This window comes from Rhineura floridana, chromosome 6 (assembly GCF_030035675.1).
Source record: "Rhineura floridana isolate rRhiFlo1 chromosome 6, rRhiFlo1.hap2, whole genome shotgun sequence".
Classification (NCBI taxonomy): domain Eukaryota; kingdom Metazoa; phylum Chordata; class Lepidosauria; order Squamata; family Rhineuridae; genus Rhineura; species Rhineura floridana.
The window spans coordinates 29691068-29716255 of record NC_084485.1 but is presented as its reverse complement, the minus strand read 5'-3'; the positions used below and the strand labels follow the sequence as shown (position 1 = coordinate 29716255).

The 25188-nt window shown below is 45.3% G+C and overlaps 1 long non-coding RNA gene across 11 annotated transcripts in view; it reads left to right on the top strand.

The window, feature by feature from the left end:
* Window positions 1-3317: 3317 nt before the first annotated feature.
* The window catches only part of LOC133387142 (uncharacterized), a 44170-nt gene continuing 22299 nt past the window's right edge, over window positions 3318-25188 (top strand). For 7 of the 11 annotated variants that reach the window (XR_009763384.1, XR_009763377.1, XR_009763383.1 and 4 more), the window contains exons 1-2: window positions 3318-3436; window positions 24432-24496. This is a non-coding gene — a long non-coding RNA (uncharacterized LOC133387142). Of the gene's footprint in view, window positions 3437-22452; window positions 22726-24385; window positions 24497-25188 lie in introns of all 11 variants that reach the window. The other 4 variants (XR_009763385.1, XR_009763379.1, XR_009763378.1 and 1 more) reach the window with 2 other exon arrangements.

Genomic DNA, 25188 nt, shown 5'->3' with positions numbered 1-25188 from the left:
AGAACTGCCTGCTGGGTCAGGCCGGTGGCCCATCTAGTCCAGCCTCCCTGTTCTCACAGTGGCTAAGGGAAGCCTGCAAGCAGGACTGAGCGCAAGAGCACTCTCCCCCCCCCTGCAGCTACTGCCAACTGGTTTTCAGAAGTATACTGCCTCTGTACAGTGGCAAAGCACAGCCATCATGACCAGTAGGCACTCATAGCCTTACCCTCCATGAATTTGTCTAATCTTCTTTTAAAGCCATCCAGGTTAGTGGCCATCACTGCCTCTTGGGGGAGCGAATTCCATAGTGTAACTATGCACTGCATGAAGAAGTACTTTTTTTGGTCTTTCCTGAATATATCCCGCTCTTTGCACCTAAAAGGCCCCCACGGCAGCTTACAACAACTATTAAAATACAATTCAGTATAAACCAACATTATTTATTAATTAAAATATTTATAAGCCCCACTTTTCACAAAAGTATATCAAGGCGGCCTTACAAAATACAAAAACATTGTAGAATTAATAAAATAGAAACATTACTAAAAACAATAAAAGCATCCGTAAGTGCTACATTGGTTGGAAAAGAAAATTCATGTTGAAAGGCCTGTTTGAAAAGTTCAGTTTTCAGGAGACGCCCGAAAGAAAGAAGGGATGGTTCCTGCCAAACCTCTGTTGGGTAGGGCTTGCCACACTAAAGGCTCAGAGCCTGGTGGAGGCCAACTGAACGTCAGGGGCATGAGGAATCACTGAGAGTGCCCCATCAGAAGGTCTCAGTGATCGAGACGAAACATAGGGAATCAGGTGGTCCTTAAGCTACTTTGGTCCCAAGTAGGGGTATAGTTGTCTAGGGTCTCAGGGGGTCTTAAACCCCTTACTTTTTCAAGAGCAGGATCTCAGCAAGGTCCCTATATCTTCAGCATCCTGTGAGCCAATCAGCATGAAAAGAAGACTGAGAAGTCTTCTAACGTGCTTCCTTGCCCTTTCCTGCTATTTGGAGCCAATCAGAGTGAAAGGAAGTGAGTCAGCCACTGAGAAGACTCTTCTCAGTAGCTAACACTCTCCCTTTAAAAGCTTACTGGCTCCTAGGGACGTCTATCATTGCAAGAGAAGGCACTAACAAGGATCTCATTCTCAGCCCAACAGCACAAAAAAGGTGGCTGTGAATATTATGAAGGGATCCGGAACTTCTGAATTTGCCACTACACTACTGGTCCCAAGTTGTTTAGGGCTCTGTTAATTAACACAAGTACCTTAAACCTGACCTGGGAGGAAACTGACAACCAGTGCAGCTCTTCCAGCAGCGGGGTAACATGTTGCCAGTTATTTGTTCCTGTGAGCAGTCTGGCCGCTGCATTCTGTACTAGTTGCAGCTTCTGGACCAGATACAAGGACAGCCCCAAACAAAGAACATTACAGCAATCCAGTCTTGAGGTTACCAATGCATGAGCCACTGTGGTCAGGCTATCACAGCCCAGGAAGGTTGCAGTTGGTGTACCAGCTGAAACTGGCAGAAAGCAATCCTGACCACAGAGCTCACTTGAGCCTCGACTGACAAAGATGGATCCAGGAGTACCCCCAAACTGGGTACCTGCTCCTTCAGAGGAAATGCAACCCCACCCACAAGGTGGCTATCTTTCCAGGATTCACGCTCAGTTTATTGATCCTCATCCAGTCCACCTTACATCCAGGCACTGGTCCAGGGCTTGCACAGACTCTGATTCAGATGTAATGAATCCGTTTGCCGCCCTAGGCTCCTGCTGGGAGGAAGGGTGGGATATAAATAAATAAATAAACAAATAAACAAACAAACAAACAAATAAATAATTGAGAGATAGAGCTGGGTATCATCAGCGTACTGATGGCACCTTGCTCCATGTCTCCTGATGACTGCTTCCAATGGCTTCATGTAGATGTTGGAAAGTACTGGGGACAAGATAGCACCCTGTGGCACTCCACAGTATAAACACCATGGAGCTGAGGAGTACTCTCCCAATGCTACTCTCTGGATACAACCGTGTAGGTGTGAACGGAGCCACAGCAGCACAGTACCACCAATGCTCATCCCACAGAGCTAGTCCAGAAGAATACCATGGTCAATGATATTGCAAACCAACACCATAATATAACATGAATGTAACACCCTCAAGAACAAATCCAGATCAAACCAGAGTAGCAAGCATCAAGTTCGATTCAGATCAAAGGCCTAGCAAAGTAAAATCATCCCCCCTACCCCCTGCAATCTGCTCAAACACCAGCAAAGAGGAGGGCAGATGAATTTCTCCAGGGAGGGAGTGCCATCTGGGTGCCATCACTATAACAATCCCGTCCTGTATCTTAGCCAAAATGCACCTCAGAAGGCAATGAGATACGGAACAGGGCCCTGGAAGATAGACACAATTGATGGGCAGATTCAGAGCAGATGAGGCCTGACTGGTGGTCCCTACACAGGATGTCGTGGGAGGACATGGAAGGGGCTTTTGAGTGGTAGTTCCACATCTGGAACACTCTCCTCACTAAGGTGCTCCTGACCACATCATTGTTTTCTTTTAGGGAGCAGATTAACATGCACCTCTTCTGGCAGCCTTTCGGATGAGGGCCGCAGTGATTGAAATAATGTATGAATAATTTGACACTACTGCTTATTATTAATTATATTGACATCGCTGCCTTTAACATTTGCATTTTATGGATATTATGTTATGTATGTTATGCTATGTTGTTTATTGCTCTGAATGTGCAAAGGGAAGTACATGCATTTCTTAATAAATAAGAATAAATATGGGCAAAGATGGGCCTTCAGAAATCCTGGTCCTAAACCGTTTCACTTTGAACTGAGCCCAGAGGTAGGGTGGCCACTTATGATTGCCAAAATCTGCATAATATTTGCATATGCTAATTTATATATACAGATGCACATTTTCAAATAATGACTATAATTTCAATAGAAATACAATACATATCACCACAGTGGAGGAGATCGGAGCCAGGTGATCTGTGTACCTGCTCAGCTTGCTATCCAGGTGCTAACTGCTGATGGGCAACTTCAAGGCCCCCAATCCCCCTTCTTAGGCTATGGGCACACTAGTCACTTCAAAAGCAGTGAGAATGGTTTTTCTGGCTGCATTTTGAAGTGATTATGCCTCCAGCTACACACATCTCCCTCCCCCTCTGCTGACTTCAGACCTTTCAGGACTGCCTACAGCAAAGTGTTGGGTCAATCACTGTCTCTGCCTGAGCCTGCAGCAAAGTGTTTCCATTGGCCACTCCTGGAAGCAAATGGGTTGATCTACCAGTCAGTTGTGAAATCGTTCTAAAGTTGGGTTTATTTATTTTTTTAAATGCACTGTAGCTGATCTAACCAAGTTTTAAAGTAAAAAGGAGTAGAGTTCGACTAGCATCCTGTGCCCCCGTTTTCAGAAAACAAAGGTGGAGACGCACTGGAACTAGCACCACGGTAAGTGTGTCTCTTAGAGTTCTTTGCCTTTAAAATGGACTAGGATCAGACAGCCCTTCAAACAGAGGACTTCTGCAAACAGAGAACTACCTCTATAAAGCAGGATCCCTGGCCACTATACCTGGAAGCAAACTGGAAGTATGTGCAGATGAAACAAAACAGAAGGGTTATATTATTATTTATTCAATTTATTTCCCATTCTGCCTTGCAAAGGAGCCCAGGGCAGCATATATCTGGTTCTGTTTTCAATATTTATATCCTGCCTTTCTATAAAATATTCAAAGCAGCTTACAGTCAACAAATAAAAACAATTAAAGTCATGAAAACAAGATAGCAATAATACCAACAGCATTATTTAAAACACACAAACTTTTTTTTAAAAAGGCATCAGTAGTATTAATCACATTATGTGTGGTGACCTACAAGAGCTCAGTGAAGTAAAACACTCCTTGCTGCCTTCCTAAAAGTGAGGGCATTCCAGATGTTGGGTGCTACAACTGAAAAGACCCTCTCTCATGTACCCATCCGCCATTATTCTGACAGCAAGGGAATCCACAGCAGGGCCTCAGAAGAGGAGCAAAATTGCCAGGCAGACTCATATGGAGGAAGTCAGACCTCAGTAGTGGGTGGGTCTTGATTTGGTTCTTATTTTGTGCCATTGTTTGAGCAGAGAGCCCAGCCTCAAAGAAGTCTAGCATGCTTTAGCCCTCCTAGCCTGAGGGTGCTTCCAGAAGACCTGTCTACTGAGCATTCATCCTGATTTGTTTGCAGGGAGATTGGATGGCACTGGCTATTTAAGGGGCATTCATTCTAATTTGTTTGTGGGGAGACTGGATGATCTTGAGTAAAAGCAAGTGCATGTTATCCCACACTTTCCAGTGCATTTCCCTGTCCTTATCCCAAAAAGTCCAGTCTCTTGGGGAACCAGGTCTGTTGTGCAAGACCTCCCAATCAACTGTTAATTATGCAACCTGAATCTGCTGGTATGTGATTGAATCCCACCTGAAAATAGCAACAGTCTGGAAGCACCCTGGGTCTACTCATCTTCAGTTAAATGTCCAGATCTGGCATTGCTTTTGTTCCAGTATAGACCCTCTCTATACTGGTAAGTACGAAAGAAAGATAAGAGAGTGGCAGGGTGGTGGAGAACTTTGAGGGTAAGGACAAGAAGGTGATGGGAAGTCTGTGTAGGGACAGTGGGCACTTCCAGACTGTCATTATTTGGGGGTGGGATTCCATCATATACCAGCAAATTTAAGTTGGGCAATTAAATGTGATTTGGAGCTCTTAAAAAAAATCCACTTCCAAAAAATAAATAAGTCAAACCTTATGCCAGGGTGAAGAACCTTTGGCCCTCCAGATGTTGTTGAACTACAACTCCCATCAGCCCTGGACAGCATGGCCAATAGCTAGGAATGGTAGAAGTTGTAGTCCAACAACATCTGGAGGAGCAAACCTTCCCCACCCCTTGCTTTATGTCATAAGGGGAGGGGTGTGAAAATGCAAGTGTGTGACGTGCTCTGGGGCAATGTCATCTAACTTCCCGGCAAAGAAATCAGAATGAATGCCCAATAAATAGTCAACATTGGTTGCGTCCAAACTATCTAAGAAGTGTTCATCCTAATTTGTTTGTGGGGAGATTAGATAAAGGATGTGCCAGGCAAGTGTTACTGCCCATTATCCCCTGCATTTTCTTGCCACTTTCGTATTGCAAAACGTCCGATATTTTGAGGAAGTGGATTTATTTTGCAAGTACTCAAAATGAGGTTTTATTGTGCAGCCTGAATTTGCCATGATGTGATTGAATCCCACCAGAAAATAGTGAGAGCCTGGAAGTGCCCGGTGGTGTCTAACCACAAACTAATCAGGAGGACTGTTCAATAAACAGGTTGTTTGGATGGGACCAATGAGTGTGCATTCCCCAACACTTGTTCCACTTGAGAGCAATCTAGGATTGAATAAATATGCCCTAGGTTCTGTAAAACCTGGTGGGAGCAGCTTGAGTGCATTGTTTTTTTAAAAAAAATCAGCTTCAAAGAGATTTTGCAACTGATCAGCAGATCAACCTGTTCCCCTCCATGTGTGGCTAATGGAAACGCTGTGATCTGGCGACTAGTATTTGCAGCCTAATTTTGCTATGCGTGTGGAAAAAAGACTTTGCTAAACAAAGTAAGTGGGAATTCACTGAAAATAAAACCATTAGAACACCCAGCTTCTTCCTCTGCAAAGGACTAAAGGGCAAGGCACAATTATTCCCACCACCCATGCAACAATAACAGGCCCAACTTTTCACCCCGACGGGAGACAACACAGCTTAACAATAGTTGTGCTGTGCTGTAACTTGTTGGAGACCTGCCTAGAAAATCATCAGAAAGTATTTTAAACCCAGCATAACATACATATTTATGGATCACCTTCTGTTTAACTGGAGCTCAACCCAGAGCAATGCGAGGCCTGTTTTTACGTCCCTCAATAAAAAGGCTCACATTTCACATGTGAGAAGATTGGCATCTCATGAGCTAATTAATATGGGTTCTCCTCCACCTCCGGATTTTCCATGCAGGGTTATGCTGGCGACACTTTGTCTGTTCCTTCAATAAAGACCACGGTGTTGACCCGTTAGTCTCACTTGCTGACAACGTGCTAGAGGCACAACGGGGCAAAGACAAGGGAAGCGGTGATGGGAACCAGGGGCAGAGTGGAGGCCCCTTTGTAAAGAACGTCTTCGAGGGCCTGGGTTATGTCATTACCCAATTAGGCTGTTGGCAGCAGCACTTCATTAAAGAGACAGTTTCCATCCAGGGCTGTAATCCACTTACTTGAAAAGGGATATGCAGTTGGAGGACACTTTCCACCACTTCACTGAAGATGAGAGGGATTTTTATTTATTTATTTTAAAAAGCAGACATTTCTGGAAAAAGGTCTAAACTTTTTAGGGAAGGGTCAGACAGAGCTCTTCCAGACAACCTGTTTATTCAGCATTCATCCTGATTTGCTTGCAGAAAGCTTACACAGTGGTTAGACAATGCCTGGCCTTTATTGAGTATTCATTCAGATTTGTTTATGGGATGGTTGTATGAGCATTCATCCTGCATTCATCCTGATTTGCTTCCAGGGTGTTTACATGCATTCCCATTAATCATTCATCCATCCCACACTTTTCAGTGCACTTCCCCTTTGCTTTTCTAAATGCAAAAGGTCTGGGCTTTAAAAAACAATGCGGATTTGTTAGGGGGACAGAATGCTTTAATCCACTTTAATCGTGCAAACCTAAATTTCTGATAGCTTTTGAATTCCTCCCACAAAATAGTGGCAGTCTAGTGTGCAAAAGGACAAGTTCTATGTCACTTCAATTGGCAAGCTGAAGTTCAGTACATGAGTGTGCTTTTAATTGGCCATATCTGGTCCTGGGAAACAGGCCATTTCAGAGCTAACATGGTGCCAATCCTGCACATGCTTACTCAAAAGTAAGTCAGTCCCACAGAGTTCAGTGGAGCACCTCCCAGATAAGTGGATATAAGAATGCAGCATTAAGGACTTAAGCAGGATCATAATGAAGCAGCTGAAGGCTACAATTCTAAGCATGTTTACCTGGAAGTAAGCCCCATTCACATAGGATGCCCAGGTGTACTACTTTACAAAGAACAGTTTCTATTTGAAGGAGTCCTCTATTTGAAGGGCAATCCAGTCCAAGTCTGGTTTACAGATAAGGGGCCTTGAAGTTGCCTATCAACAGTTATAAGCTGGATAGCAGACTGAGCTATCACCTAGTCACAGTCTTCCCCCACTACGGTGAGTGAGATGACATATATGTAAATTATAGTAATTAATTCTAAATGTGCATCTATATGCAAATTTTATGTAAGTCCGTATCCTCTTTTGCCCTATCTCTTGCCGATGTATTATCTCTATTTTGGCATGCATACATTCAAAATCAGTGGGGCTTGTTTCCAGGTAAATAGGTTTAGGTTGCATATGCAGAGGCCCAGTCTAGCCTTCTTCGAAGACAACCACCCACAAGAGGTAGTGATTGCCACCATCTTGGATGGCTTTAAAGAGGATTATTCCTGGATGATAAGGATAAGGAAGCTCAGAACAGGGCAAGATGATGGTACCCACAATTTTTATTCTCAGCATGTGATAATTGGAGGCACAGTTCTGAATATGAACCTAGACTATGTCAGCTCTGAACATGGAGAACATTACATGTAGTTTCAGTTTTTAGCAATTGTGACTAGTAACTTCCAAGAATTTTAAATCACCACTGCAGCTAGCTGTTATCATAATGTCTGGTGGTGACAAATTCCACAGGTCAGTTTTTACAACGCATGCAGAAGACCTTATGTTCTGCCCATCCTGAGCCGACTGCCATTGAATTTCACTGTCTGTTTTGTATGCCTAGATTGAACATTCCAGTTACAAAACAAAAGCCAAATAAATTTGTCCTCTGCTATATTTGTCTTGATTAAAATGTTAATATTCACAGCCCAATCCTATGATGTTTATTCGGGAGTATATTGTAGGCCTGAAAATGGTTCAGAAAAGGGCAGCCAAAAGGATTAAAGGTTTGGAGTGACTCACCTATGAGGAAAGGTTACAACATTTGGGGCTTTTTAAGTTTAGAAAAAAGCAAGTAAGCAGGGTGAGGGAACAATGACATGATAGAGGTGCATAAGATTATGCATGGTGTAGAGAAAGTGGATAGGAGATTTTCTCCCTCTCTCATTATGCTACAACTTTGGGCCATCCAATGAAGAGGAATGTTGAAAGACTGTGGACAGACAACAGTATGTCTTCAAATGGCATACAGTTAAAGTATAGAATTCACTTCCACGAGAGGTGGTGATTGCCACCATCTTGGATGGCTTTAAAAGAGGATTGTTCCTGGAGGATAAGGCTATCAGTGGCTACCAGGCACAATGGCCATGTTCTGCCTCCACTGTTGGAAGCAGTATACCTCTAAATATCAGTTCTGGTAATCACAGGTGGGGAGAATGCTGCTGCACTCAGATCCTGCTTGCAGGCTTCCCATGAGCATCTGGTTGGCCACTTTGAGAACAGGGTGATGGACTAGATGGGCCTTTGACCTGATCCAGCAGGGCTCTTTTTATCCTGCAACTACTTTAGAAAACCTGAGCATTTCCTTTCAGTATCATTCTGGGCACTTGCCCGGCCTGAGACCCATGTGAGGTAAAACACACAGCCCAGATCTGTTCCCTTTTTGTGGTTAAACATTAAGGTGGGAAGAAAGGGCCGCACTTTCTGTTCAAATGAATGGTTGCATTTTCACAATACTGGCTACCTCTCTGCAAACGGAAATAGCTGTCTCATAAATATAAAAGGTGGAAACTACGTGGGAGGAGTATAGGAGGGTGATGTCTCAAAGGGCTGAATAAACGGAGAATGCTGTACTCTCTGAGCTCTCCAAAAGCAACAGTTTGCTATCCAAAGAGTAGCAGATGCACAGAGAGGAGGAGGAATAGATACAAACCTCCACATATCCCCAGTCAGGATAAAGAGCCTATATGCCTTGTCTCTGTACCACATTATACGTGAACTTATTTCCCAGGGATGGGGAACCTGTGGCCTTCTGGTGTTCTTGGACCACAACTTCCATTGTTCCTGGCCATTGGCTATGCTGGCTGGGACTGATGGGAGTTGGAGTCCAACGATATCTGGAGGGCTACAAGTTCTCCACTACTAGTGTAGTCAGTGGTCTATATCAGGGGTACCCAAACTGTGGTCTGTGGACAAGCTTCATTCAGGTGGTCTGCGGTGTGTAAAAATCATACAGCATCTAGCAAGGCACATTACAATTGCTGCAACAGGCAGGAAAATTATTAAATGGTCAGTCAAGACTCTCAGCAATTTTCATGTGGTCGTGGAGAAAAAAAGTTGGGGAACCTCTGGTCTATATACTGCTTTCTTACATGCCTGGAGGGTCACTGGTCCCCTCCCCGATATATATATATACACACATTAGGGTTGCCAGGTCCATGGCCTGAGACTGATCCTGTATCTTTAGGAGAAGAGAAAGTCAGCCAAGTGCAGGTGTTCTTGCAACTCTGTAATGGGAAAACCCACAAGGTGGAATTCTCCCTCCCCCCTCCACAACTTTTAAAGATACAGAAGACCTCTTGGAGGCCGGGCCTGGCAAACATGAGGTCTTCTGTATCTTTAAAAGTTGTGCAGGGGGGAGGGAGAATTCCACCTTGTGGTTTTTCCCATTACAATGTTGCAGGAACACCTGCACTTGGCTGACTTTCTCTTCTCCTAAAGATACAGGATCAGTCTCAGGCCAAGAACCTGGCAACCCTAACGCACATGCATACTTTGGGATGCCTCATAGGAAGTGATTAATAAATATAATAAATTAATAATCAATTATTGGAGGGCAGGTGTAAAAATGAAGTTCTGGTACTCATATCTTGATAGAAGTGCCCTGGGAGCCAGAATAAAAAGGGGTGATGGTACTCTGTACTGGGGACTATTACTGTCACAAGGTGATGATGATATATATACACACCATGCTAAGCTGCTGCCATTTTCCCTGGCATGGATGGAGATCAGCATGTCTGCAGGACAGAAGCTTCACCTGCTTAATTTCTGTGAGACAGGCTGCTATTAACGACTTAGGAGCAAGACCCTCCCCACAATCTCAAATTGACATAGGAATATACGAAGCAGCCTTTACTCAAGCAGGCCCCTGGTCAATCTAGCTGAATATAGTCTGCACTGACTGGCAGCCGCTCTTCAGGATCTCAGGCAGGGGATATTCCCAGCCCTACCTGAGTAATGAACCTGGGACATGTTTCTGTACGCAGAGCAGATGCTCTACCATTGAACCACCCACCCCTTAGCAACAACCCCCATACCAGGTGGGGCACACTTGAACATTTGGGTAGAGGGAAGGAGCAGTAGTGTTGTTGTTATCATGTACCTAACTTTGCTTAGGAGTGTATAAAAGTTAGAAAAGACACAATTCCTGCCTGTAGCCTTACAGCTGAAAAAAAATATGACACAATAGAGAGGAAGGACAATAGAGGAAAGGGAAGGAGAATCATCTGGGGGAAAGCCTTGAGAAATCACTACCAAAACTGAGTCTTTTAATCAGAGTGGCTGGCAATGTTGATGGAACCTGAGAGGGAAAGTCCACATGGCAAATGGGACAGCAGGCAGAATCACATAGGAAACTGTGTTATACTGCGTCAGACCCTTGGTCCATCTAGTTCAGTACTGTCTACACTGACATGGCAGCATTTCAGGCAGGGGGCATTCTCAGCCCTACCTGGCGATGCCGGGGATTGAACCTGAGACCTTCTGCATGCAAGGCAGATGCTCTACCAGTGAGCTGCGGCCCTTCCCATCTCACTGCATAACATTAGCCTGACAGTTCTGGACATAATTTTGTATTCTGCAGTTTTAAGGCAGGAGAAAGTAGTGGCTTTTCAAGCAGCAAGAAGCTTGTGTTGGTGTAACAGAGTGAGTGACTAAGTATAAGCTGGAGCCTGATTCGCATCTCACCTCAAATGGCCTCCGCCATTTGGGGCCTTAGAGCCAGCGTGGTTGGAGTGTACTGGAAGAGGTGGCCTGGGGTGATCTGGGTTCAAAATACCACTCAGTCATGAAGCTCACTAGATGACCTTGGGCCAGCTACTTCCTCTTAGCCTAGCCCACTTCATAGGGCTGTTGTGAAAATAAACTGGGGGTAGGGAGAAATAATCATGTGGACCAACTTTAGCTCCACAGAGGAAGGCAGTGGAGTTAAAATGTAAGCCACTGTCCCTCTACCTCCATCTGTAATGCAGCAAAATTAATACTGGCCCACCTCACAGGGTTATCAGTAAGGCCCTGCATTTTCCAACGACTTGCAACCCACCAAGCCAGATTCAGGCCACTAGTCAAGTACGGTGGGATGTGATAAATGCCCCGTTTCCCATCGTGCCTAGAACTGGAGGATTATTTATCGAGCACCTGCCTGATGCTAATATATGGCTGAAGGGCTGCACTTCAACTGAGAGCATCACAAGCTGTGTAGGCATGTTGTCGGGATTAGCAAAATGATGTTTGAGTGCTAGAGTCCCTTACAAATGCAAGGAAGGGACTGTAGCTCAGTGGCAGATCACATGCTTAACTTTTTTTTTTTAAGGATTAGGAAGTAAATGATGTGAAAGACTTCTGCCTGGGAGCATAGAAAATCTGCTCCCAGTCAGTGGGGAGCAGGGGCAGGGAACCTTTTTCAGGCCCGAGGGCCGCATTTCCATGGGAGCAACCTTCAGAGAGCCACATTCCAGTGATGGGCAGGGCCAGAGGCAAAAGTGGCCAGAGCAAAAATGTAATATATTTACCTTTGTACAGCAGGCTAGTTTCGACACCCACTCACATGCCCATCCAAACAAGCGAGAGGAATGACCAGAGTTCAAGGACGCATTCCAGCCAGCCAAAGACGCTCAGGGTGTGAAGCACACACACTCCACTGAGGGGTGTGGCCTGGGTAAAGAGCAGGAATGGAAGTATCTGTCAGTTTCACATTTTTCTAATCTTAAATGTGGTTCTCTACAGTTTTGCAGCCTTTTGCAGATTATTATTTTTTAAATCCTCATTTAAATCCTTTTTTTTAAAATCCTCGCGTTTCAATGCGAATTTCTCATAATAAATACAACTCTGTATACAGTTTTGACTCATGTACACATTTCTGCAAGCAATTTATCCAAGTACAAAGCATTTTTTGTCTGCTGTTTTCACCAATATTTTCATTTTTGTGCACTTCCCCATAATATACGCATGTTTGTAAACATTGCTTGGTTGGAGAACTGCATCAGAAAATTTGGGTAAGTGTGAAATTTGAAAGATGGCTGCGTTTCGATTCTCATATTGTTTTGGAAAGTGAGACTTTGATGAATTTGGCTTTAAATGCAAACTAAATCCAATTTCTCCCCCATCCCCAGTAAAGAGCGAGTGGCCTAGGGAAAGTTCTGAGGGCCACACAGAGAGACCTGGAGAGGTGCCTTGGGCCGCTGCGCCTGAGGTTTCCCACCTCTGGTATAAAGAAGTACTGGGCTCAATGGATAAATACTTTGACTCAGAATAGGGCACTTTCCTCTGTGTTTTTGTGCCATGTACTGATGTTGGGAAGGATGGATTTGTCCCCAGGAGGATTGCAGGAGAAAGACTGGAAACAGGCCTCCCATCAGACAGCATTCTCTCCACGAAGAAAGATTTCCTCTCAGACACTGCCAGCCTGGCCTCATGAGTCACAGCTGAGCCCACTCTAACCCCCAGGAATGTGTCTGAGGCAGGGCCAGCAAATCAGTCTAGGATGCAGCTGGGAATGTTCGCTTCAGGTCAAGCTTACTCAGGCCTCTGGTTTTGGCAGCCTCCAGCTGAGAGTAGAATCTTGGAGTCTTCTTTGCTGATGCTTTCTTAAAAGCCAGCACCAGAGACCCTGGGCTTCTTTCCCACCAGTCACTGGGCTGTGGTTTAGAAGAGTGAACATGATGCACAGCAGCATCTGGCCCTTATTTCTTATATGGCGAGGCTGGCTGCGCAGGCTGCAGTGATATGAACGCCAGGGAAACTTGCCATGCAAGAAAATGTTGCAGCCTGGAATGCTCCTGTTCAATGGTACAGCTTGCCCAGCCACCCATGCCTTCTTCCAGGATACTACATTTCACCCCCCCACCCCTCCAACAGTCATCCAGCATTCTGCAGCCACTGAGCACACTAACTTCTCATTGGCCTATTTTGGGTCCCCTCATACCACACGTAGGAATTTCTTTTTGTACTTCTGCAAACTTTGGGTTCTCCCAAGTGACAACCAACAATTTTGCAAGAGTCACAGACAGATCTTCCACGTTCAGAGAACACAAGAACATAAGAACCTGCTGCAAAGACCAGTGACCCATCTAGTCCAGCATTCTGTTCTGACAATGGTCAACCAGATCTCCATGGGAAGCCCGTCAGCAGGACTTGAGCACAAGTGAACTCCCCCAGCAACTGGTGTTTGGAAGCGTACTGCCTCTGACTATAAAGGCACAGCATAGCCATGATGGCTAGTAGCCTTTGATTACCTTATCCTCCAGAGGCAATGTATCCCTGACTCCCTGGGACAAATATTAGGAATGGCATTGTCCATCATACCCTGTAGATTCTTGAAGCAGCTGGTTGGCTATGTAAGTATGACCACTTTTCAGAGACTTGGATTTTAGAGCTGTCATAGCACATAGGTTCACTTTCTCATCTGTATCATAGTCACTAGTCAAGCTGATATTGCAGGTTGTTTCTTTAGACTGTAAACAACTAGAGGCCTAAAGTTATATTTTTTTCTTTTTTGCTTATGCTACTCTCTCAAATGCCATGTTTATCATGACACTGTCCACATTATTAATCCTATCATCTATCTATCTTCTATCTTCATCTCAGTAACAGATTAAAAGCCGACCACATGAAGAAAGTGATCTAGGCAGCAATACTTTGCCATCATCTCATGGGGGGCGGAATAGTTCAGTGATAATGAGTGCATGCAATGGAGCCAATTACCTAGGGAGGTGGTGGGCTCTCCAACACTAGAGCCATTCAAGAGGCAGCTGGACAGCCACCTGTCGGGTATGCTTTAAACTGGATTCCTGGATTGAGCAGGAGGGTTGGACTCAATGGCCTTATAGGCCCCTTCCGACTCTACAATTCTCTGACTCTCTGGCATGGTGCCTGCAACTATACAATGGTGACATTGGTTGGAGCTTCTGTCCATGCATAGGAAGGATCCTTTTACTACAGGTGTGAGGACCTGTGGCTTTCCAGATGTTACTAGATTACAATAGTCTTTGCCTATTGATCATGCTGGCTGGGGCTGATGGAAGTTGTAGTAGGGCAACCTTTGGAGGGCCAAAGGTTCCCTACACCTGTTTTACAAGGATAGACTTTTGGTCCATCTAGGCTAGTATTAGCTACTCTGACAAGCAGTGGCTCTCCAGAGTTTTAGCCAGAGGTCATTCCTATCACCCACTGCCCCATCCTGTTAATTGAAGATGTCAGGGATGGAACTTGGGACCTTCTGCAAGCCAAGCAAACATAAGCCACTGAGCTATGATCCTCCCCATGCAGTCACTAACATCATGTGGTAAGTTTTATAGTCGGTTCCTCATGGCTCACAGATCATCTGAATCCAACCTATATAATTTGAGATGTTAGGTCAGACTTTAAGGCAGGGATGGGGAACCTGTGACCCTCCAGTTGCTGCTGGCCAGTGGTGAGGGATGGTGGAACTTGGAGTCCAACAACATCTGGAAGGCCTCAGCCCTACTTCAAGGTCTCAGTAGCAGCACCATGCAACGTCTTACCCCAGATCAGATCATGCCACTAGACTTGTGGCAGTTTGGACAGACTTCTTGTTACATGTGGCAACCAAGAACCTCATAGAACCACTGAAGGGGGGACACATAATTCGGGGTCAAGACCCTTCCTCAACTCTCCCTTAGGAGCACAAGTGATGGTCCATTGGGGGAGCAGAAACATAATCAAAGAAAAAAGAACAGTCCTGCTGGATCAGTCCAAAGGCATCCTGTTCTCACAGTGGCCAACCAGATCTACTTATCAGGGAGCTTGGTCTTTCCCCTTCCTCATCGAAAGATGCTACCCTATAATAAAACTGCACATATTCTGGGATGGGTGGGGAGAGAATGGGCTTATGCATATAAAATTAGCACCCTAGCAGGAGGTTGCAGGAGTAAATGTATGTGGAACAGTTGCAATGGGAAGCAGATGTTCTCTGACTGAGCCCACATGGGAAGAGGAGAGAGCTGCTCACCATGCCTGAGCTGAGTCATGAACAGGAAGCATCACTCAGCATTCACATCAGCCAGGGCCCTACAGGGCTGTATCAGAAAGTCTGGGTGAAGACAGAAATAACATATAAAAAGAGAGCTCATAGGGAGAGCATGGATTGCTTCCGGCTTTGCAAGTGAATTGACAGGATATGTACACCAACACATCAAGCGTTGGCTCAGCTGCCGGTCTTGTCTCTCCATACTTCTTCAAGTGGGCTGTTTATTTAATTTTTTTAAAGCTTCTAGGAACTTGATGCTTGTTTTTCTGTGGGGTTCTTCTGTTTGTCTATTCATTGCATTATTAATTAAAACAAATACAATCCCCCCCCAATAATCTAAACAGCAAAACTGTTCTAGAGATGCAGGGGGAGGTTTCATGGTAGCATCACTGGAGGAGACAGCCAATTAGCATGGTGCACAGCCAGCTTCTCATTGAAAGTTTATTTCTTTATGGCAGCTTTTCCCAGCTTGATGCTCTCTAGGGGAAGAGCCATAGCTCAGTGGTAAAAAAATTGCCTTGTATGAAATAGATTCAGTCCCTGACATCTCTACACAGGGCAAGCTGGGAGAGACTCCTTCCTGAAACCTGAAGAGCTGCTCCCAGTCAGTACTGAGCTAGATGGACCAATGTTCTGATGCAGTATAAGGTAGCTTCCTATGTTCCTGTGCATTGGACTGTAGCTCTTATAATTCCCAACCAGCACAGCTGTAGTCCAAAACAACTGGAGGGCACCAGATTGGGGAAGGCTGCTTTATAGGATTTCTACCTTGCCTTTCTAGTAGGAGTACACAAGGGTACTTATAGTGTTTTAATGTGAAAAAAAGAATACAGTGAAATTGTTACAGTAAAATAAACTAAGCAAGAAAAGCAAAATCAACACTAAAAGAGTTGTAAAAGGAAGATTGAAAAAAGAAATATCAGACAAAAGGCAAGGCAAGTGGAATGCTTGCCTAAGCAAATTAGTCTTCAACTGACAGTGAAAGGCTAATAGTGAGGGGGCTAAACAAATTTCTTGAGGCAGCAAGTTGCATAAGCTGGGTGCAGCAACAGAGAAGGCCCTGGAATGTTTTTTTTTTTCCTTTTGTCTTTTTTTTGGGTTAAATTTGCAAATAAAAGATTAATAAAAGAAAAGAACAGAGGGAACTCTCCAACTCACCGCTATCCACAGGTGATTGCAGAGCTTGAGTTAAGGTCCTTCCCTCAAGTGAAGGAGGTTCTTCACTCCTCTCCTACATTCCCCTTTTGCCCCTTAAATTGGATCTTTGCACATTACTTTCTGTGTGGCTGCAGTACACACTATACATTGAAAGCCCATTATTTCACCCAAAGAATCCTGGGAACTGTAGATTACCACTCACAGAATGACCATTCCAAGCACTGTTAACAAACTACAGTTCCCAGGATTCTTTGGAGGAAATAATATGCTTTCAGTGTGCTTTCAATGTATGATGTGTGTGCAACCACTGTAACTGAGGAAGACCCTGGTTTAAACACCCTGGGCTTCCACTATCATTATGAGATGTCATGTTACATTTATTATCTGACAAAAGCTTAGCACACAAGTGCTGCCAGGGCAGCTAATGCTCAAAGACAAAAACAATACAATACAATCAGTCAATCAAATGAAAATCACTGGACAACAACAGACAAATCATAATCCACAGAAAAGGGGGAGCAAATGCAGGTCTATAGAGCCATGCAAATTGAATTGAGTTCTATGGAACGAAGGTGGGATGTCATTGAAAATAAATGATTAATAACTTAATGGGGAGTTGCTAGGAAGGGATGTAGCTCAGTGGTCGAGCATCTGCCTTGCATGCAGAAGGCCCCAAGTTCCCAGCATCTCCAGATAGGGCTGGGAGAGACTGCTGCCTGAAACCCTGGAGAGCAGCTGCCAGTCAGTGTAGACAATACTGAACTAAATGGACCAATGGTCTGACCCAATATAAGGCAGCTTCATATGTTCCTCTTAAATATATGTAAATAGAAATAAGTATGTTCCAAAATATATAATTTTAAAATTTTGTGTTGATGTGGATGATTATGATGATGAAGATGATTTATTGCCACTGTCATTCTTTGTTATGCTCTGCAACTTATCTTGGGTCCTTCATTTGGAGGAAGGTGAGCTATAAACTACTACAGAAGGACTGCAGACATGCAGATTTCTATGTGCCTGGTAGGGTTGCCAGGTTCAGGGCCTGAGACTGATCCTGTATCTTTAGGAGAAGAGAAAGTCAGCCAAGTGCAGGTGTTCTTGCAACACTGTGGAAAAACCACAAGGTGGAATTCTCCCTTTCCCCTGCACAACTGCCTCCAAGAGGTCTTCTGTATCTTTAAAAGTTGTGCAGGGGGAAGGGAGAATTCCACCTTGTGGTTTTTCCCATTACAGTGTTGCAAGAACACCTGCACTTGGCTGACTTTCTCTTCTCCTAAAGATACAGGATCAGTCTCAGGCCCTGAACCTGGCAACTCTATGCCTGAGGGCAAAGAACAAGATGGTTGCCCCATGCTTCATGTATAGGATCTGACTGGTGACACTTGAACCTTACTTCAACACTAATGGACTGCCTTCAAGTCGATCTCGACTTATAGTGACCCTATGAATAGGGTTTTCATGGTAAGCGGTATTCAGAGGGGGGTTACTATTGCCTTCCTCTGAGGCTGAGAGGCAGTGACTGGCCCAAGGTCACCCAGTCAGCTTCATGGCTGTGTGGGGATTTGAACCCTGATCTCCCAGGTCTCAGTCCAACACCTTATTGACTACACCACACTGGCTCTAGCCGTGCAATAACATCCAGCAGGGTAGTGTTGGCAGCGCAGAGCAGGCTAACTTAGGGGACTCAGGGGGAATGGTGAGGATGCTGCCACACACACTGCAACATCTGGCATCTGAAGCAGCCACTTCACTCTGCTCAGTGATAGGGCCGGCCATCTGTATCAAAACATATATTGAGTCATTTCAGTGGCGTCCAGATGGGCATCATAAGGCAGGCACATCCAGACACACATCTGGATCAGCTGTGTGCATGTAAGCCTGCTTCCATTCACTGATCTTCCTTGCTGTATCTGAGTTATTGTGTTTCAGAGATCTAAAGATGGTGGCTCCCAAGATGGGCCTCTTCTGGATTTGGCAGCAGGAGCACAGAAAAAAAAAGAAAGACAAATCAGCGCATGAAGCACGTGTCTCTTTTAACTCCCCTTTTTTTGACAACATCTGAAGAGTTAAAAGATCCCAGCTGAACTGCCGTGTAACTAGAGAGTAATGTCTAGATAAGATCGCTTGCCATTATTTGGTTTTGTGGAGATCAGATTATTTCAGGGGCTCATTTGTTCGTTCCTTTGAACACAGAACTGCATGAGCGAGCAAAAATATCATACAGTGATGCTGTCAGGGCAGGACCTTGGGGCACAAGTCCAGGTCCCTACCCAGCAGAACGAGCAGGAGAAGCCTTCCAAATGCAGCACATCGCAATTTAAAGAGAGGAACCCCCTGTGAGACCATTAAGTCCAGAGTCTAAGGTCCCCTCCTGACCGGTGTTTTATTGTGAGCATATTCTGCAACATGTCTTTGTCACAATAATGGTACATTAGTGGTAGGTTTGTTCTGTTTCAATTTGTTCTGCAGCGCTTCCCCATTGCTACCATGTTATTGCTGTCCAGATTTGGAGAGACTATAGTGCAACAAAAGCGGGACAAAACTAAACCAGAACATTTGTGATATAAAAAGTTACAGGATTTCAGCAGGAAGTTAGAGGGATATGCAATAATTGGAAATGAACCAGTATAGACAGTCCCAATCCTTTTGTGGGCACAAACAGTATTGAAAGCAGAATCATGTGTGGCTGTCCCGATCACATAATGAGCACAAATCATCATGAATGGACAATAAAAAAAAGGCTATCTGGAGGAGCCCCTATAACAGCGTTTCCCAACTAGTGGGCCACCAGATGTTGTTGGACCACAATTCCCATCTTTCCTGACCATTGGCAATGCTGGCTAAGGCTGATGGAAGTTGTGGTCCAACAACATCAGGTGGCCCACTAGTTGGGAAAGGCTGCCCTATAACCACCTAACTGCATCACTGATGCCATCTGAGTGAAGACAGATATTCTGCTGCAGGAGGAAGAGCTCACTTTGTCTCCCACTCACTGTCCTTTCACGGATATTGGTTTCGCTCCCAGGTTATAATGATACTCGGCGCATCCCTCCCACCTTTCTCCTGTTCGGTTGCTCTGCCATGAAACTTTTGCAATTCCTGTTGGACATTTCTGCTTCTTCTCAAGATGTTGTTCTATCCACTCCCATTTTGTCCCATGTGGGAATTGTCAAGTTCTGAAGATAACAAGGAGGATGGATTGTTAGGACAGGATGTTGCACAAACCCCCCCTGGTGCTGTGTGCAGGCAATTTTAATAAGTAATAATAGGACTGCAAAGGAAGTAACCTGGTATAGGAGACAAGTCAGATTTATCAAAGCAGAGAGGAAATACTCCCCAGAAATGGATCTGGCATGAGTTCCTGTACACCAGTCCCACGCTCCTGTCTGCCACCACAGGCAACTGTTATCTGAAACAGACCAATGTTTAAAATAGCCTGGAAAATAAATAGCTTTCCAGCTTGACTGATCTTCCAAAGCCTGTGGTTCATCCCAAAAAACATTTATAGTTTTCTCTGGAGTGTTTCCGACATGCATCTCAAGGTCTTCCAACTCTTTTCTTCTCCATCTATGACATTAACAGACCTTTGGGGATTCTTAAAGCACCACTTATGTGAGTGCATTTTAAAGAGAGAGAAAGAGGTTCCCAGCTCTCCTTGTCTCCGTTAGATGGACAGTCATTCAGTAAGACTTACTCCAAACAGAGATCGATCAGACGTCAGGCTTAAAGTGCAGCCCAGCTAGCTGTGAAGTTGTTTAATGTTCATCATTTGCAGCTGTGTCATCCTAATCGAGCATTTTATTGTTCTTTCCAATTGCACCCAAGCTCATCATTCATTTATTCGGAGTAGCTCAACATTTTAGTTGGTGACACAAGAGAAATGCCTGGTGGAAAGTTTCCAGCATTTTTGAAAACCAGAGCTGGACCTGGCTAAGAGCCATCACAAAACCATCTTGCTTATACTACTCCTGAAGTTGTATCGGGCCTCTTGGGGATCTGTCTATGATGCATTATTTGAAATGGGAAAAGGAATCTCAACCTGCCATGTCTCAAAGCAGGAACATCCCCCTGAGTAAGCTTAATGCTCAGTAATCCTAACATGCGTCAGATACCTATTCATCCTGGTTCTCAGATCTCAAAAGGCTACTTGAAGCTAGGATTGCAAAACAGACTAGAAACAGGTGCCAACAGTTCACTGGCATTGGATGACCACAGGGTTCAGCTACCAGATTTTGGGTTGGAACACTTGCTCTTTGGCTCAAGGGATAAATACAGCCATGTAGATTCCTAATCCTGCCTCCCTCCCTGTTCCCATCTCCTGCTAGTAACTAACCGCATTACGGACTATACACAGAAATTCAGGGTTCATACTGATGAATGGTTGTTTCTCCTACTTCTGGATTGGCACCGTGAAGCATAATTAAGTTTGCCAAGTTGCGGCCTGGAGATTTGCGCTGAGAAACTGGGAGGAGAAGAAAGAGGAAGACGGAGAGAGAAATGAGGGGAAAGAAGAGGGGAGTCAAACTAGATGTGATGTACTATTGTATTGAAAATGCATGCTTTTAAAAATGTAAATAGCTGCAATGAAGGGTGGGGAGTGGAAAACTGGCATGTCCTAATGCTGCTATTTGCCCTGGGAGGAAAGCTCCCATTGATGCCAACTGCTCGAGGCTGGGAAGTCTCACATGTGGACTTCCCATAGGCATCTGGTTGCTCATTGTGAGAACTAGATGGGCCTTTGGTCTAGATGTGAAGACTGTGGGCGCCTCCCAGACTGGTGGTTTTTTTGCATGTGCTTTCTGCAACACATCATTGATACAATAATAATGTGTCGTACATTATTACCATTGTACATTGGTGAATTTATATTGGACAGTCCACACATCATTCCACTTTATTAGTTGTTCTGTGATGCTTCCCCAGTGTTACTGCACTATTGCAGCCTGGAGGGGCCATATTGCACTACAGTGCAACAAAAATGGGACAGAAAAACCAACAACCCTGGTATATTTGTAATATAAAAAGCTACAGGATTCCAGCAGGAAGTTATGGGACATGTGGTGACTGGAAATGCAGCAGTGTGTCCGCCCCAAAACGTTTGTAGGGGCAAACAGTATTGAAAGCGGGACTGCGTATAACCACCCTGATACCATCATGAGCACAAATCATCATGAATGCAAAACAGAAAGGCATCTCTAGAGGGATGTTGCACAACTACTAACAGGGGTAGGGTGTACCTTTGGAGGGAAAGCCATAGCCCAGTAGTAGAGCATCTGCTTTGCATGCAGAAGTCCCAGGTTCAAACCCCTGCACCACCAAGTAGAGCTAGGAGAGACTCCTGCCTGAAACCCTGGAGAGCCACTGCCAGTCAGTGTAGACAATACTGAGCTAGATGGGCCAATGGTCTGACTTGGTATAAGGCAGCGTCCTGGGTGACTCTGGATGCAAAGGAGAATAGGCTTCCTGTACATTGAATAGCATTTTAATACAGTGAATTTAATCAGATGTAGCTTTCGTCATCCCTGTACGATCAGCTACACTGGGAAGTGTAGTTATGTCGTTTTAGACTAGCCTTAATGGCCTTATTAATCACTAGATAGTAATATGTACAGCTTCATTGACTTCATATCACAAGCCAGCCCTGCTGCATTTGCGGCTCCTTTTGCTCAATTCTGCTAAGGGAGACTTTGGACCAGCGGCATCACTAGCGGGAGTGCGGGGGGGTGCGGACCTCCGGTGCATGCCCTCCCAGGGGCATGGACAAGGTGGCTGGGCTTGCCTTGCCGGGCAACAGCGCGGGGTGGGGCGCTCTGGGTGTCACCCCCCTCATGGTGACACCCGGGTGCGGGCCACACCCTCTGCACCCCAGTAGTGACGCCCCTGCCTTGGACCTCTAATCCAAAGTCCTGGCTGCATCTGCTGGATTGCTCTTATGTATAGTAATTAAAGGTGCAGGAGCTCAGTCCTTCTTTGCACCTGTACCCCAGAGTGCAGCTCACTACCCACAGACTTCCTCAATGCTTTTTTTCAGGGTCCCAGGTTGCATGGACAGAGCCTAAGCATGTATACATCATCACTTACTGAACACCTTAGTTCCTGCTATCACTACAACACCTGTGCTAGAATCAGGAGGCGTGTTGGAGGTCGGCATCTGTGGGCACATGCTTAGAGCCCATTTCTTAGCACAGGCCCCATTACCGATCACCAGAGCTCCCTCGCTTTGTTGCTGCTCCTCTTGGCATTGTTACCTACTCACCTGCTCTGTTCTGCTGGCCCAGAGGGAGAGCACCCGCAAGGAATGGAGGTGAGCAGCTGCCAGCGCCTAGTCAGTCACGTGACTTTTCTCTCTCGGCAGCGGTACAGGGGGAGCAAGTGTTTGATTGTGTTCTGGAGATCGGGTGGCCGTGTGCCCTTCTCAGTTCAGTCCTCTGTCTAAAGGAGTCGTCTAGCGCAAGTCCAGTTAAAGGTTTTCAGATGTTGTCTGAAAATTGTATTATTTAGACAGGGCAGGCCTTCACAATATGAAACAACTGGTACAGCGCAGTAACAGCTGGTACAGCGCAGTGGGGAGGAGAGCCTGGCTGGGAGTCCAGAGTCTGTGAGTTCAAATCCCTGCTCGTGACTCCTGGGTGTCAAGGGCCAGCTAAAGATCACCCCCACAGCGAGTGGCTCAGGGGTTACATGCTCTGCCACCTGTGCTGCCGTGGGCAAGTTGCATAGTCCCAAGGAGCCCAGTTGCCCCCCAGCTGGCAGTTGCGGACAAGGAAAGGGTTGGCTTGTGCAGCTGTGGCGAGCTGAGCAGGCCCTAGCCAGCTGAGGAGGACTAGCCTCAGAGGGAGGCAATGGTAAACTCCCTCTGAATACCGCTTACCATGAACACCCTATTCATAGGGTCACTATAAGCTGGGATTGACTTGAAGGCAGTCCAATTCCATTTTCACAATATGAATTTCTGATTAACCAGCCGGTATCTATTGATGCCCCCTTTAGGATGCACACCTTAACGTGGTGAGGGGGTTTGAGAGTGTTGAAGAAGCTGAGAGCAATGCCGTCAGGAGTCTAGACCAAGAGGCTAAACTCCTAGCAGGGGCACCCAAGGCGGAATGGTCAAAGCTGAGACACCAGACTAAGATGCATCCAAACTCAGAGGAAGGCAATGGTAAATCACGTCTGAATACCTCTTACCACGAAAACCCTATGAACAGAGTATCCAAAATGCAACACGAGATAGTGCTGGAAGATGAGACCCCCAGGTCAGAAGGCACTCACTGAGCTACTGGGGAAGAACAAAGGACAAGTACGAGTAGCGCTGTGACTAATGACGCAGCTGAGTCAAAGCCGAAAGGAAGCCCAGAGGCTGATGTGCACAGATGCAAAAGGAGAGTCCGGAGTTGTATGATGCACACAATAGGAACATGGAATGTGAAAAGCATGAACCAGGGAAAGTTAGAAATTGTCAAGCAAGAAATGGAATGTATCAACATTACAATAGTTGGCGTGAGTGAATTAAAATGGACAGGAATGGGACATTTTCAATCAGGCAACTACAAAAAAATTTTAATGCAGGAAATGAGAAATCAAGAAGAAATGGGGTTGCTTTAATAGTGAGAAGTGATGTAGCAAAAGCAGTCAGGAGCTATAATGCAAGGTCTGAGCGAGTGATATCAATGAGATTAAACGGGAAACCTATTAACATAACCATCATCCAAGTCTACGCTCCAATGTCAAATGCAGAAGAAGAAGAATTGGAGAGATTTTATGCCGAAGTACAGGAGGAAATTGATCACACACCAAAACAAGATATGATGATAATCATGGGGGACTGGAATGCAAAAGTAGGGAACAGAGAAGAACTAGGAATTGTGGGGAAATGGGGATTAGGAGACAGAAATGATACAGTTCTGCATCTTTAAAAGTTGTGCGGGGGGAGGGAGAATTCCACCTTGTGGTTTTTCCCATTACAGTGCTGCAAGAACACCTGCACTTGGCTGACTTTCTCTTCTCCTAAAGATACAGGATCAGTCTCAAGCCCTGAACCTGGCAACCCTACTGGAAAGCCATCACTCCCAGAACAGGTAAGACTGAGGCCAGCAAACAGTCCAGCTAACGTGCTGGATTTGGAAAACCCCACCCAGAGCCCTTTGGGTGGACATAGAAAAGCCACTCGCTTTTCCCTAACAGATATAGCATTGTTAATAATTCCAGTCATTTGGGAGTGCCTCTGAATGTTTCTTTAACACTTGTAGCTATGGTCCGGAAATTTGGAGTCTGTGTTTTTCAGCTAAGAGTTTCAGTCGCTCACAGGGAACCTTTCAGAGGCTGCATGCTAGTGGTGGGTGGGGCCAGAGGCAAAACATGGGTCGAGCCTATTTAAATCAGGAATGGAAGGCATGTAGTCTTCTAAATTGTGTTGAACTATGACTTTCAACAGCACCAGCCACTGGCCATGCTGGTTGGGGCTGATGGGAGTTGGAAGCCAACAACATCTGGAGGGCCACACCTTCCCCATCCCTAGACTCTCTGAGTTTTCAGACATGGGTCATTCCCCATCCTACCTGGAATTTGCAAAAGGGGGTTGGAGATGGAACACAAGGCATGTGCTTTGAGTGCAGTAGTGTACTGACGAATTCAGAAGTGCAGGGTCCCTTCATGATAGTCACATCCCCACATCCCCATGGGTTGAGAATGAAATCCTTGTTCATACCTTCTCCCACAACAACAAATGCCCCTAGGAGCCAATAAGCATGAAAAGGAAGAGTGTTAGCTA